This window comes from Carcharhinus amblyrhynchos, chromosome 17 (genome assembly GCF_965287045.1).
Source record: "Carcharhinus amblyrhynchos chromosome 17, sCarAmb.v2.hapA, whole genome shotgun sequence".
In the NCBI taxonomy this organism is placed as follows: Eukaryota; Metazoa; Chordata; class Chondrichthyes; order Carcharhiniformes; family Carcharhinidae; genus Carcharhinus; species Carcharhinus amblyrhynchos.
Genome location: NC_137340.1, coordinates 49,834,221 through 49,848,343, shown reverse-complemented (window position 1 = coordinate 49,848,343; position 14,123 = coordinate 49,834,221).

Below are 14,123 nucleotides of genomic sequence, written 5' to 3'. Positions count from 1 at the left end.
CGCACAATGGCAACAGTGTGTACTATCTACAAGATGCACGGCAAGAACTCACCAATGTTCCTTAGAGAGCAGTTTCCAAACCCATGACCACTTCCATCCACAAGGGCAGCAGATACCTGGATGTTCTCACCAACTCGCTCACCGTCCTGATTTGGAAATAAATTGGTCGTTCCTTCACTGTGGCTGGGTCAAAATTCTGGAACTCCTTCCTTAAAAGCATACTGGGTGCACCTACACCTCAGGGTCTGCAGCAGTTCGGGATGGCAGCTCACTACAACCTTTTGAAAGGGCAGCTAGGGGTGGATAATAAATACTGCCACGCCAGCGGAACCCATAGCTCGTAAAAAAAAGGCTACCAGCAATGCCTGAACTTTTGACCTGTATTCTTGATGACTGATGGCCTGTGTTGGGTGGTGCAGTTAGTAAATGCCCATGAATGTTCTCCAACTGGCTTTAATCTCACTAGATGTAAGTTAATGATTGTGTTCTAACAACGGGCCTCAAGTTAAACCTCAAAAAAGCAATTTCTCCTAAAGCATTAAGTAGGTTTCTATTTCCAATACCAGCTTTCATATTGCCTCAATGAAAAGCACATTTTTATCAAAATCCCTTCCCTATTTCTGGGAACCTCTGACAACCTTACAAGATCTCTGAGCTCCTCCAATTCTGGCAACTTAATCACTGATTTTCATTGCCGCACCATTGCTGATCCTGCCTTTAGCTCGCTGAAGCTCCTAAGCTGTGGATTCGTCTCCCTAAAGCTCTCTGTCACTTCATTTTCCTTAAAACGTGTTTGCCATGCTTTCAGCCGTCTAGGTCCGAAACTCCAGAACTCCCTCCCAGATTCCCATCATGTCTCTCTTCCTTTAAGTCATACCCATCTCCTTATCCAAGCTTTGGGACACCTGTCCTTCATGTGACACATTTCATCTGATTACAGTTCCATGAAATACCGCTACTCAACACATCTTCCCCTCGCCCCTCCTGTCAGCATTCCGCAGGGACCGCTGTCTCCGGGACACCCTGGTCCACTCCTCCGTCACACCCAACACCTCAGCCCCTGTCCACACCATCTTCCCATGGAATCGCCACACCTGTCCCTTTATCTCTCCCTGCTCACCGTCCCAGGTCCTAAACACTCCTTTCAGGTGAAGCAGAGCTTCACAGGCACCTCCTTCAATCCAGTCTATTGCAGTCACTGCTCCCAGTGTAGCTACTGTATATCAGAGAGACCAAACGCAGGCTGGGTGACCACTTTGCTGAACATCTTTGGTCTGTCTGCAAGCGGCACCCAGACCTTCCTGTCCCTTTCCATTTCAGCAGCCCACCAGCTCTCCTGTCCACATGTCTGTCCTTGGCCTTTTGCAATGTTCCAGTGAACCCCAACGCAAACTGGAGGAACAGAACAGAACCTCAACTTCCGATTGGGCATTTTACAACCTTCCAAACAGAACATTGAGTTCAACAACTTCACAGAATGAACTCTCTCCTCCCCCTTCACCCCACTTCCATTCATTTTATTTGATTTCATTTCATCTCATTCTCCATTTTATCGCTCTCCTTTCCACCCCTGCCAACACGCCCCTTCTTCAGGCCAACTGCCACATCCCTCAGCCAGTCCTTTACCAAGCTGTACCATTCTGATCGCTCAGTGGACACTTTCAACACCATCTCAGCCTTCTGTATCCTCATTTGCATCCCCTTTGTCCAATTCCATCACCCCTCCCTACCCTCATAGTATAAATCTCTGCTGAATCCCTTTCCTCCCAGCTCTGACAAAGGGTCATCTAGACTCGAAACATTGGCTCTATTCTCTCCCCACAGATGCTGCCAAATCTGCTGAGATTTTCCAGCATTTTTCTGTTTTTGTTCCATGTAACTAGAACATAAGAAATAGGAGCAGGAGTAGGCCATCTAGCCCTTCGAGCCTGCCCCGCCATTCAATAAGATCATGGCTGATCTGAAGTGGATCAGTTCCACTTTCCCACTTTCTCCCCATAACCCTTAATCCCCTTGTCTATCAGAAATCTAGCTACCTGTGACTTAAATATATTTAGCGAGGTAGCCTCCACCACTTCAATGGGCAGAGAATTCCAGAGATTCACCACCCTTTGAGTGAAGAAGTTCTTCCTCAACTCTGATCTAAACTGTGCCCCCCCCCCCTTATTTTGAGGCTGTGCCCTCTAGTCCTCCTATCCTTTCTAAGCGGGAAGAATCTCTCTACCTCTACCCTATCCATCCCCTTCATTATCTTATACATCTCTATAAGGTCCCCCCTCATCCTTCTAAACTCCAACGAGTACAGACCCAGTCTATTCAATCTCTCCTCATAGGCTAGCCCTCTCATCTCCGGTATCAGCCTAGTGAACCTCCTCTGCACTCCCTCCAAGGCCAATATATCCTTCCGCAAATGCGGCAACCAAAACTGCACACAGTACTCCAGTTGCGGCCTCACCAGTACTCTGTACAGTTGCAGCAAGACCTCCCTGCTTTAATATTCCATCCCCCTCGCTATAAAGGCCAACATTTCATTCGCCTTCTTGATCATCTGCGTTTACTGAAAGGCGCTATCTAAATGTAAGTACTTGATTAACATCCATTTTACTTTATGCTAACAAGATTGGCAAAGAATCTGGTTGTGAATAAATGCATGTAATTTTAGGTATAATGTGATTCTGTCCAAGCAAGAAACTTAATCCATCTGCTTTGTATATGTGACAATAAGTGAATGTGGATTAATCTCATGTGTATTGGTCACCGCTGATAAATACAGACACAAAGAGCCTGGGGTAATTTGTGAAGTGCTTTGAGATGCTTCAACATGAAGCTACAATCTAAATGCTGGAAAGACATTATTATAAATCACTGTAATACCACTATATCAGAATTTAAGATAATTCTTTAACCAGGGCACGGACCCAATGCATTAATTTTTTTTCAAGTTCTTCTTTAAGAATGAAAGCATTCTTTCTGGTTGTATCACAGCTTGGTGTGGCTTCTGCTCTACCCAAGACCGCAAGAAACTATAAAGAGCTGTGGACGAAGCCCAGTCCGTCACACAAACCAGCCTCCCACCCATTGACTCTGTCTACCCTTCCCATTGCCTCGGCAAAGCAGCCAGCAGAATTAAGAGCCCCACACACACCAGGCTTCCACCTTCTTCTGTCAGGAAAAAGATACAAAAGTCTGAGGTCACATACCAACCGACATAAGAACAATTGCTTCCCTGCTGCCATCAAACTTTTGAATAGACTTACCTTGCATTAAGTTGATGTTTTTCTACACCCTAATTAAGACTGTAACACTACATTGTGGACTCTCTCGTTTCCTTCTCCATGTACAGTATGCTTTGTCTGTATAGCGTTCAAGAAACAATAATTTTCACCGCACACTAACTAATATGTGTGACAATAATAAATCAAATCAAATATTAGTTCAACTATTAGATCAGTTGAGTATGGAAGAATGGAGTGACTTAACCAGCATGTTTAAGATGATGGAAGAATTCAATAAAAAGAAAGTATTTCCTGTTATGCAGTGTGGAAATGTCATTGATTAAAACAAGATGGCATAATCTTAAAAGTTCAAAGCATGATGTGATACGAGGAATTATTTCTTTGTATGAAGGATTGTAAAGGCTGTTGAGGGCCAGAAAACTTTAAATCCAAAGCTAAGATAGATTTTGGTTGTGTAAGGTATATGGGATATGGAGTAAGAGCGGGTAAATGGGATTTGATCAGCCATGGGTGGCAGGAGACATGGTGGCACAGTGGTTAGCAATGCTGCCTCATAACGCCAGGGATCCAGGTTCAATTCCCAGCTTGAGTCAGCGTCTGTGTGAAGTCTGCACGTTCCCCCTGTATCTGCGTGTGTTTCCTCCAGGTGCTCCAGTTTCCTCCCACAGTCCAAAGATCTGCATGGATTGGCCATGCTAAAATTGTCCCTTTGTATCAGGGGACTAGTTAGGGTAAATGCATGAGGGTTATGGTGCTAGGGTCTGGGTGGGATTGATATTGATGCAGACTCGATGGGCCAAATGGCCTCCTTCTGCACCGGAGGATCCAATGATCTCATTAAATGGAGGCCCCAGAGACTGAACTACCTCATCGCATTTCTGTGAATTTCAGAAGATATTTTTCCCTCCCTCCTATCTGCTTTCAGTTAAGAATTACTAACACATTTTAGTCAGACGGAACGAAAGTGATATAACACCTTTCGCAACCTTAGGACATCCCAAAGCATGGTACAGACAGCAGTAAAACACAGTCGCAGTTGCAATGTAAGAAACATGGCAGCCGATTTACACAGCAAGATCCCACAAACAACAAGGAGATACTGACGAGGAAATCCTGGTGATATTGACTGAGGGAACGGCCGATAATATTTCCAAGTCAGGATGGTGAGTGAGTTTTACAGCCACCATGAGGGCGGACTGTGCCAAAATGTAACCTCTCATCTGAAAGAGGATATCTCTGACAGCACAGTTACCCCGCCACCACCCCTCCAAGCCTCCCCAACCACCCCCCCCCCCAACCCCTGCGCTCCCCCTCCCCCCCGTAATACACTAGACTGTCAGCCTTTCAGTCCTGGAGACCCTGCAGTGTGGGACTTGAACCCACAACATTCGGACACAACACTCATCTGCCTTTCTTCTCCCTTTCTTTCGAAAGTTATCTGTCATTCATATTAAAATAAACTCTTCCAATGCCAGGAATCTCTCATATTCCTATTATTGTGTTTCATTTTGTGTTAATTTGCTTGTATTGATAGTTTGTTCAATATATTGATGGCTTTTGTTCACAAGAGCTACAGACTATTACTCATCCCCCAACCCTTGATAATTGCCCCTTGTGCTCGGAGCTGTACTAACTGAGGTGGCACAGTGATTAGCACTGCTGCCTAAAAGTGCCAGGGATCCAGGTTCAATTCCAACCACGGACTGTCTGTGTGGACTTTGCATGTTCTCCCCATGTCTGCATGGGTTTCGTCTGAGTACTCTAGTTTCATCCCACACACCAAAGATGTTCAGGGTTAGGTGATTGGCCATGCTGATTAGCACTGCTGTCTCACGGCACCAGGGACCTGGGTTCGACTCCCAGCTTGGCTAACAATCTGTGCAAAGTTTGCATGTTCTCCCCGTATCCGTGTGGGTTTCCTCCGGGTGCTCCGGTTTCCTCCCACAGTCTGAAAGACGTGCTGGTTAGGTGTATTGGCCGTGCTAAATTCTCCCTCAGTGCCAGAATGTGGTGACTAGGGGATTTTCATAGTAACTTCATTGCAGTGTTAATGTAAGCCTACTTGTGACAAATAAACTTTACATTGGTACTTAGTGTTGGGGGGATTAGCAGGGTAAATACATGGGGTCATGGGGATAGGGACTTGGTTGGATTGTTGTTGGTGCAGGCTCAATGGGCCGAATGGCCTGTTTCTACAATGTAAGGATTCTATGATTCTATCTTACAAGGATTATTGGAGTGATTTTTTTTCTTTGATGGGATGTGGACATCAGTGACAAGGCTAGCATTTGTTGCCCATTACCCAATTCCCTTGAACTGTGAGGTATTCAAGGCCATTTCAGAGGACAATTAATAGTCAACTACACTACTACGAGTCTGGATTTGGAACTATATGTAGGCCAGACCCGGTAAGGACAGCAGATTTCCTTCCCTAAACGACATTAGTGAAGCAGATGAGTTTCAACGATCGTTTCCATAGTCACCATTGAGATTAGCTTTATAATTCCAAATTCATTAATCAAATCTAAATTGTACAGCAGGAGGTGAACCCACATCCTCAGAGTATTCGCCTGGGCCTCTGGATTACCAGTCCAGTGATGTTACCACCATCTCCCCATAAATAGCCAACAACTAAGTCTAATATTAGGCCCCTTGAATGAGATGGAGGAGCGAAAAAGGGCTGGTCAGGGACTGGGAACAAAAGCAGCAACAGATTTTAGTTTGATGGAAGGCTGCGTGGATTTTGGGGAAGTTTGTCTGAGTCTCAGACCCTCTTGTACCTCCCTAATGATCAGCATCAGGTCAGCGCTGTGAAAGGACAGAGACAGCATCCATTCACCAGAATGATACCAGGGTGAGCGATTATGATGATGGGTGCATGGATTACGCTGCAACTCATTTGAGTTTAGAGAGAAGATCAAAGAATGTTCACAGTGATGGATCTGTCATAATTAATAATATTGATCGATCGATGGAGAGAAACTGTTTTCTCTGATAGGGGGGAGGGTTGCAGGGAGAGAAGAAGGTGCAGTCACAGACATAACACTAACCAAAGAAAATGGGGGCCCAAATGGACCATCTGGCTCTTTGAGCCTGCTCTGCATTCAATCCTGTATCTGTTCCTGATTTCCTCCCATATCCTTTGATCCCTTTCACTCCAAGTTCTATATCTAACTCCTTCTTGACAATATACAATGTTTTGGCCTCAGCTGCTTTCTGTGGCAGTGAATTCCACAAGCTCATCATTCTCTGGGCGAGTTTTCCTCATCTCTGTAGTTTTTGTATTCGTTCATGGGACATGGGTGTTGCTGGCTGGCCAGCATTTGTTACCCATCCCTAATTGCCCTTGAACTGTGTGGCTTGCTAGGCCATTTCAGAGGGCAACTCAGTGTCAACCACATTGCTGTGGCTCTGGAGTCACTTGTAAGCCAGACCAGGTAAAGACGGCAGATTTCCTTCCCGAAAGGACATTAGTGAACGAGGTGGGGTTTTCTGACCATCGATAGTGATTATCAATAGATTCTTATTTCCAGGTTTTTTTTTATTGAATTCAAATTCCATCATCTGCCATGTTGAGATTCGAACCTGGATCCCCAGAACATTAGCTAAGTTTCTGGATTAGTAGTCTAGCAATAATACCACAAGGCCATTACTTCTCCACTAAATAGTCTAGCTTGTATCCTTAGACCGTGAATCCTGGTTCTGGACTCCCCCACCATTGGGAAAATCTTCCTTGTGTGTACCCCATCTAGTCCATTTAGAATTTACTCGGTATAAAATGTAAGCAGTGCTGTTCAGTGGTGATGTGTGCAAAACCTCTGCACACAAAGGTAGCAGACATCTGGCATGGTGACACAATTGTTGGCATTGCTGCCTCACTGCTCCAGGGAACTGGGTTTGATTCCCGGTTTGAGACATTGGCTACGCGGAGTTTGCACATTCTCCCCGTGTCTGCTTGGGTTTCCTTTGGGTGCTCCGGTTTCCTCCCACACTCCAAAGATGTGCGGGCTAGGTTGATTGGCCATGGTAAATTGTCCCTTAGTGTCAGGGGGATTAGCTAGGGTAAGTCTGCGAGTTTAAGGGGAAAGGGCCTGGGTGGGATTGTGGGCAGTACAGACTCGATGGACTGAATGGCCTCCTTCTGCACTGTAGGGATTCTGTGATCCGGAATTCTCTTCCCCAGAAAGCCATTAAGGCTGGGGTTCTATTGAAGATTTTCAAACTGAGTTAGATAGATTTTTAGTAAGTATCACCATCAGAGGGTACAGAGCAAAGGTAGGGACATTAAGATGTAGATCAGCCGTGAGTTAACCAAATGATGGAGGAGGTTGAAGGGGCTGAATGGCCTCCTGCTGTCCCTATGCAGCCAATTATCCAGTGGCTGTAGCAGACTTGCTGCAGTGTGACAGCCGATTAGCAAATCCCAAATGGAGGCCATTTGGTCCATCAGGCCAGTGCTGGAAAGAATCAGATCACCTGTCCCATTTGTAAGTATCAGATTCCTGTATAGAAGGTTGTCCATGTGGGAACTGGCAAATAACATTTGGCAATGAATCCCTTGCTCTGCGCCTTTAAGGAGAAACTATTGCATTTTTCCAGCTGATTTTCTCACTCGGACTCACTCCATAACCTTGTACACTTTTTAGCATTTAGCACCAGGCACTTAGCATAGAAAGTAGCTCCAGAAAGAGATCGTCACGTACAATTCCTAAACTGCAGCAATCATCAATGGTACAGCTCCATAGGCACAAATGCAGACTACTGTTGCCATAACTACCACATTTATTATTTGTAGACTTGCAAACAGCCAAAGAAAGAATGGATTTTGATCTAAAACGCTGGGGCAAAACTGAAGCCAAGGCATTAGTGTCTCACCAAGGACAAAACCAGAGGATTCTCATTAACTCTGCTATTTCATAGATACATAGAGTCCCTACAGTGTAGAAGGAGCCACTCAGCCCATTGCGTCTGCACCGACCCCACCCAGGCTCTATTCCCGCAACCCGACATATTTACCTCCTAATCCCCCTGACACTATGGTCAATTTAGCACGGCCAATCAAACTAACCCGCATATCTTCGGACTGTGGGAGGAAACCAGAGCACCCGGAGGAAACCCACGCAGACACAGGGAGAATGTGCAAACTCCACACAGACAGTGATCTGAGCCGGGAATCGAACTTGTATCCCTGGCTCTGTGAGGCAGCAGGGCTCACCACTGTGCCACTGTATGTCCCCTTATCTATGAAGATCTTGCCTCATCATTCTCACAGTCTACCTCTCTTTAGTTTTGAGTAATTTTCTTCTCAATTCAGTTCAGGCATGTTTGGAATGCAACAAAAACAGAAGATGCTGGAAAATCTCAGCAGGTCTGACAGCCTCCGTGGGGAGAGAATAGAGACAGTGTTTTGAGTCTGGATGACCCTTCGTCAGAGCTGAAGACAACAGAAGATAGGACAAAGTTTTAGAAAATAGATGCTAAGTGAGAAAATGCTGAGTTTTTCCCACATTTTGGGTCCTTGATTTAGATTCTAGCATCTGCAGTAATTTGCTTTTACATTAGAAATGCAAACAGTTCAGAAGTGTAGGGAGGGAAGGGGCTGTGGAGGTCAGAATTTAACTTGCTCTGGGTTTACTAGTGCACATGTAGTGGTTGTTCTGAGCGGCATTGCTGCCTCACAGTGCCAGAGGCCCAGGTTCGATCCTGGCTTGGGTTATTGTCTGTGCGGAGTTTGCACATTCTCCTTGTGATGCATGGGTTTCCTCCGGGCGCTCTGATGTCCTCCCAAAGTCCAAAGACGTGCTGGTTAGATGCATTGACCGTGCTAAATTCTCCCTCGGTGTACCCGAACAGGCGCCGGAGTGTGGCGACTAGGGGATTTTCACAGTACCTTCATTGCAGTGTTAACCTAAGCCTACTTGTGACACTAATAAGTAAACTTAAACTCATCTGAATGAGCACACTTCAGGAGTGAGTCCAGCTGTTGGCTGGTGGCCCGTCACAGACAAGTCTGATATTGCTGCTGCCCAGTGATGGCACACATCACTGGAAAACACTTCAGTAGCGGGAATCCTGCTCATTGGGTTATTTCTTTTCCCTGTTTGAGCTTAGGGGCTAACCAGCTCCTCAGAGTCTCTCCACCTGAGCTCAGCACGTCCTGGGTTTACATTGCTAAATCGGCAATACTTTGTGTTTTTTACTTACTGACTAATAAAGCACTTGGGAACTCTTTAGCATGTCGCAGTCCTGCATTGACATATTTCCCCACCTAAAAAAGTATACATTATACATAACAAAGTAAACTTTGATCCTTAAGTCATAAAGAAACAGCACATAACAAGGCCATTGGCACACTGTGCAATTTTAAAATTTGTTTGTGGAGTTTGGAGTTTAGAAGGCTGAGGGGGGATCTTATAGAGACGTATAAGATAATGAAGGGGATGGATAGGGTAGAGGTAGAGAGATTCTTCCTGCTTAGAAAGGACAGCAGGTCTAGAGGACACAGCCTCAAGATAAGGAGGGGGGCAGTTTAGATCAGAATTGAGGAAGAACTTCTTCACTCAAAGGGTGGTGAATCTCTGGAATTCTCTGCCCTTTGAAGTGGTGGAGGCTGCCTCGCTAAATATATTTAAGACACGGGTAGATAGGTTTTTGACAGACAAGGGAATTAGGGGGAGAAAGTGGGAAAGTGGAACTGATCCACTTCAGATCAGCCATGATCTTACTGAATGGCGGGGCAGGCTCGAAGGGCTGGATGGCCTACTCCTGCTCCTATTTCTTATGTTCTTATGACCTCGATGATTAGTGTCGAGTTTCTTGAGTGTTGTTGGAGTTGCGCTCATCCAGGCAAGCGGAGAGTATTCCGTCACAATCCTGACCCATTTTGTGGGAAGGACTATTTAATAAATTCTACATTTTTTCTTTTCAATTATTTATCCAATTCCCTTTTGAAAGTTACAATTGAATCTACCCCATCGCCCTTTCAGATCGTAACATTTCACTGTTGGAAAAAATAATCACCTCTACCCAATTCTTTAACCAATGACCTTAAATCCGTGTTGTCAGGGAAACAGACCTTTCTGCCAGAGAAAACAGTTTCTTATTAATTACTTTGTCAAAACTCATTATAACTTTGAATGCCTCTATCAAATTCCCCCTTTTGACCCTCTCTGCTTAAAGCCAAACAAATCCCAGCTCTTTGTCTTCTCTGCATAACTCCTCATCATCTGTAACAATCACCACCCAGAGCACAATTTACAGCCCCCATTGTTCACCCACCCCCAGATAACTGACATTGGGAGCAACATAACAACACTGCACAGAACAAACAGAACTCGGAAGACCTTGGTGTCCCATTTTGTCAGAATTATATAACATTTCTGGGACATTTTTAAAGAGTGCGTGCACGGAACCATGGCCTCCTGCAGTCACGCATTTTTAGCGCCGTCTCTCTGAATTATCGCCCTGCAAAGTTTATCAGAGGGATAACAGGGCTGTAGCAATGGATTCATCCATCCGACCCCCTCACAGGCTTCAGATCCAGATCCAGATTGGACCTATCCCAGTGTATTCAGTATTGGAACAGCCACATGTGTCACCGTAGACATTATCTGGCTGATCAGGGTTACCTGGTCACTGGAGAAATGTGATGAGATTTCTGTGCAGGATCTCTACTTAAAAAAGATATTATTGACCGTGCCATGATATAAACACGGACCCACAGAGTCTGTACAATGCAGAAAGAGGCCATCCAGCCCAGTGAGTCTGCACTGACTCTCCAAAACAGCATTCCACCCAGGCCCTCCCCTCCGCCCTATCCCACATATTTAGCATGGCTAATCCACCGAACTTATACATCTTTGGACACTAAGGGGCAATTTAGCATGGCCAATCCATCTAACCTGCACATCTTTGGACACTAAGGGACAATTCAGCATGGCCAATCCACCTAACCTACACATCTTTGGACACTAAGGGACAATTCAGCATGGCCAATTCATCTAACCTGCACACCCTTGGACACTAAGGGACAATTTAGCATGGACAATCTACCTAACCTGCACATCTTTGGACACTAAGAGGCAATTTAGCATGGCCAATCCACCTAACCTGCACATCTTTGGGCACTAAGGGATAATTAAGCATGGCCAATCCACCTAACCTGCAAATCTTTGGACACTAAAGGACAATTTAGCCTGGCCAATCTACCCAACCTGATCTTTGGACACTAATGGACAATTTAGCATGGCCAATCCACCCAACCTGCACATTTTTGGACTGTAGGAAGAAACTGCAGCACCTGGAAGAAACCCATGCAGACACGGGGAGAACATGCAAACCTCACACAGACAGTGACCCGAGGCTGGAAACAAACCCAGGTCCCTGATGCTAGCCACTGTGCCGCCCAATGATGCCTTGTATCACTGAATGGATCGATGGCCTGCCCTACAGATAATGACATCCACCCATTCTTCCTTACCACTCAACTGTGCATTCCACTTTTTTAAAAAAACTATATTTTCTTCAGGGGATGTGAGTACTGCTGGTAAAGCCAGAATTTATTATCCATCCTTAATTGCCCTTGAAGTGAATAGTTTACTAAGCCATTTCAGTGGGCAGTTGAGAGTCAGCCACATTGCTATGGCTCTGGAGTTATATGTAGGCCAGATGAGGCACAGTGTAAGGGATTTGCACGTTCTCCCGTATGTGCATGGGTTTCCTCCGGTGCTCTGGTTTCTTCCCACAGTCCAAAGATGTGCAGGTTAGGTTGACTGGCCATGCTACATTATCCCTTAGTGTCCCGGAATGCGTAGGTTAGAGAGATTAGTGACGTAAATGTGTGGGTTTACAAGGATGGGGCCTTGTAAACCCACAAATGTGGGATTGTTGTCAGTGCAGACTCGATGGGCCAAATGGCCTCCTTCTGCATTGTCGAGTTTCTACAATTCTGTAAGGACATGCGTGAAACCAGATTGGTTTTTTACAAAAATTGATGATTCATGGTCATTATTGGTCTTTTAATTGAACTCAAATTTCACCATCTGCTGTAGTGGGATTCCTAGCAGGGTCCGCACAGTATTATACTGAGCGTCTGGATGAATAGTTCAGCGATAACACCCTTACTTCACCACTGACTAAAACCTACTTTTCACAAAATAGACTTGAATAAAAATATGTCCACTGATTTCTGGGATTGTACTGAGGTGTATTTCTCACAGAAAGAATCCATGGTTCTAGCCACACTGTAAAAAGTCTGACAACACCAGGTTTTAGTCCAACCTATTTATTTGATAATATACTCACAAGCTTTCGGGGTTAGCCCCTTCGTCAGGTGAATGGAGAGTTCTGGCCTCAGACCTGACGAAGGGGCTAACCCCGAAAGCTTGTGAGTATATTATCAAATAAATAGGTTGGACTAAAACCTGGTGTTGTCAGACTTTTTACTGTGTTTACGCCAGTCCAACGCCGGCATACCCACATCTAGCCACACTCACACAGCTGAAATAGTAAACTGATATAAATATACACACAGCTGAATAACTAATGGCCAAGAATAGCTGGTATGTTTATAATGTGCATTACAATTCTACAAACCATACAATTCCATTAAAATGACTCCCTGCTGATTGTTTGCTGTATCGCGGTTCTATTGCTACAGTCTTTCATCTTAGAACTATTTATAATTTTTACAGGTAAAAATTTACAGGCCCTGCCCTGGGCCCAAGTCCCACTTCAGGACCTGATGGCCATGGAAGGTATATTTGATTATCAGCTTGTAAATCCTTCCAGCGGTGGTGGTGGTGGAGCAGGGGGCGGGGAGGTGGGCGGTAAGAGAGTGGGAGAACTACACGGCAGAAGACAACTGCAAACCATGGCAGTACCTCGCCAAACATGACATGGGCCAATCCAGTGGTCACCACCTTGGTGCCCAAAGGAGGAAGAGGGTGTTTCAGGTTGCCTGGCTTACACAAAGATGAAGTGCTCACTCCAGTTCCAATCCTTTCACATTGCAACACGGAATGGATCTTACAATACATAGAATTCCTTCCATCTCTTTCCGCTCCTTTTTCCCATTCATATGGTGGCACAGTGGTTAGCACTGCTGCCTCTCGGCACCAGAGACCCGGGTTCGATTCCCGGCTTGGTTCACTGTCTGTGCGGACTTTGCGCGTTTCTCCCTGTGGATCCACATGGGTTTCCTCCACGTTCTCTGGTTTCCTCTCACAATCCAAAAATTTGTGAGTTAGGTGGATTGGTAAGTGCTAAATTGCCCCTTAGTGTTGGAGGGACTAGCTAGCGTAAATGCATGGGGTTATGGGGATAGGGTCTGGGCGGGATTGTGGTCAGTGCAGACTCAATGGGCCAAATGGCCCCCTTCTGTACTGTAGGATTCTATGTTCATGCAATGCGGGTGCCACTGGCTGGGTCAGCATTTATTGCTCATCCCTGAGGGTATTTTTAAGAATCAACCACATTTGCTGTGGGCCTGGAGTCACATGTAGGCCAGACTGGGTAAGGACAGCAGATTTCCTTCCTTGAAGGGCATTAATGAACCAGATGGGTTTTTCTGACAATCGACAATGACTTCATGGGTTATCAATAGATTCTTAATTCCAGATTTTTGTTGAATTCAAATTTTGCTGTCTACTGTGGACCCGGTACCCCAGAGCATTACCCTGGGTCTCTGGATTACTGGTCCAGTGACAGTACCACTACACCACGCCTCCCCTTCTTTCCCTCCCTTGTTATTCCCATTTTAAATAGCGGAATGCCCCACCAGCATCAAGTTTTCTTCTTCCTCTCTTGTTGCAATGTCCCAAATGTTGCTCCGTGCTAATCCTGTGCATCATCTGTAATAGTCCCACTGTGTGATCATAGAATCCCTAC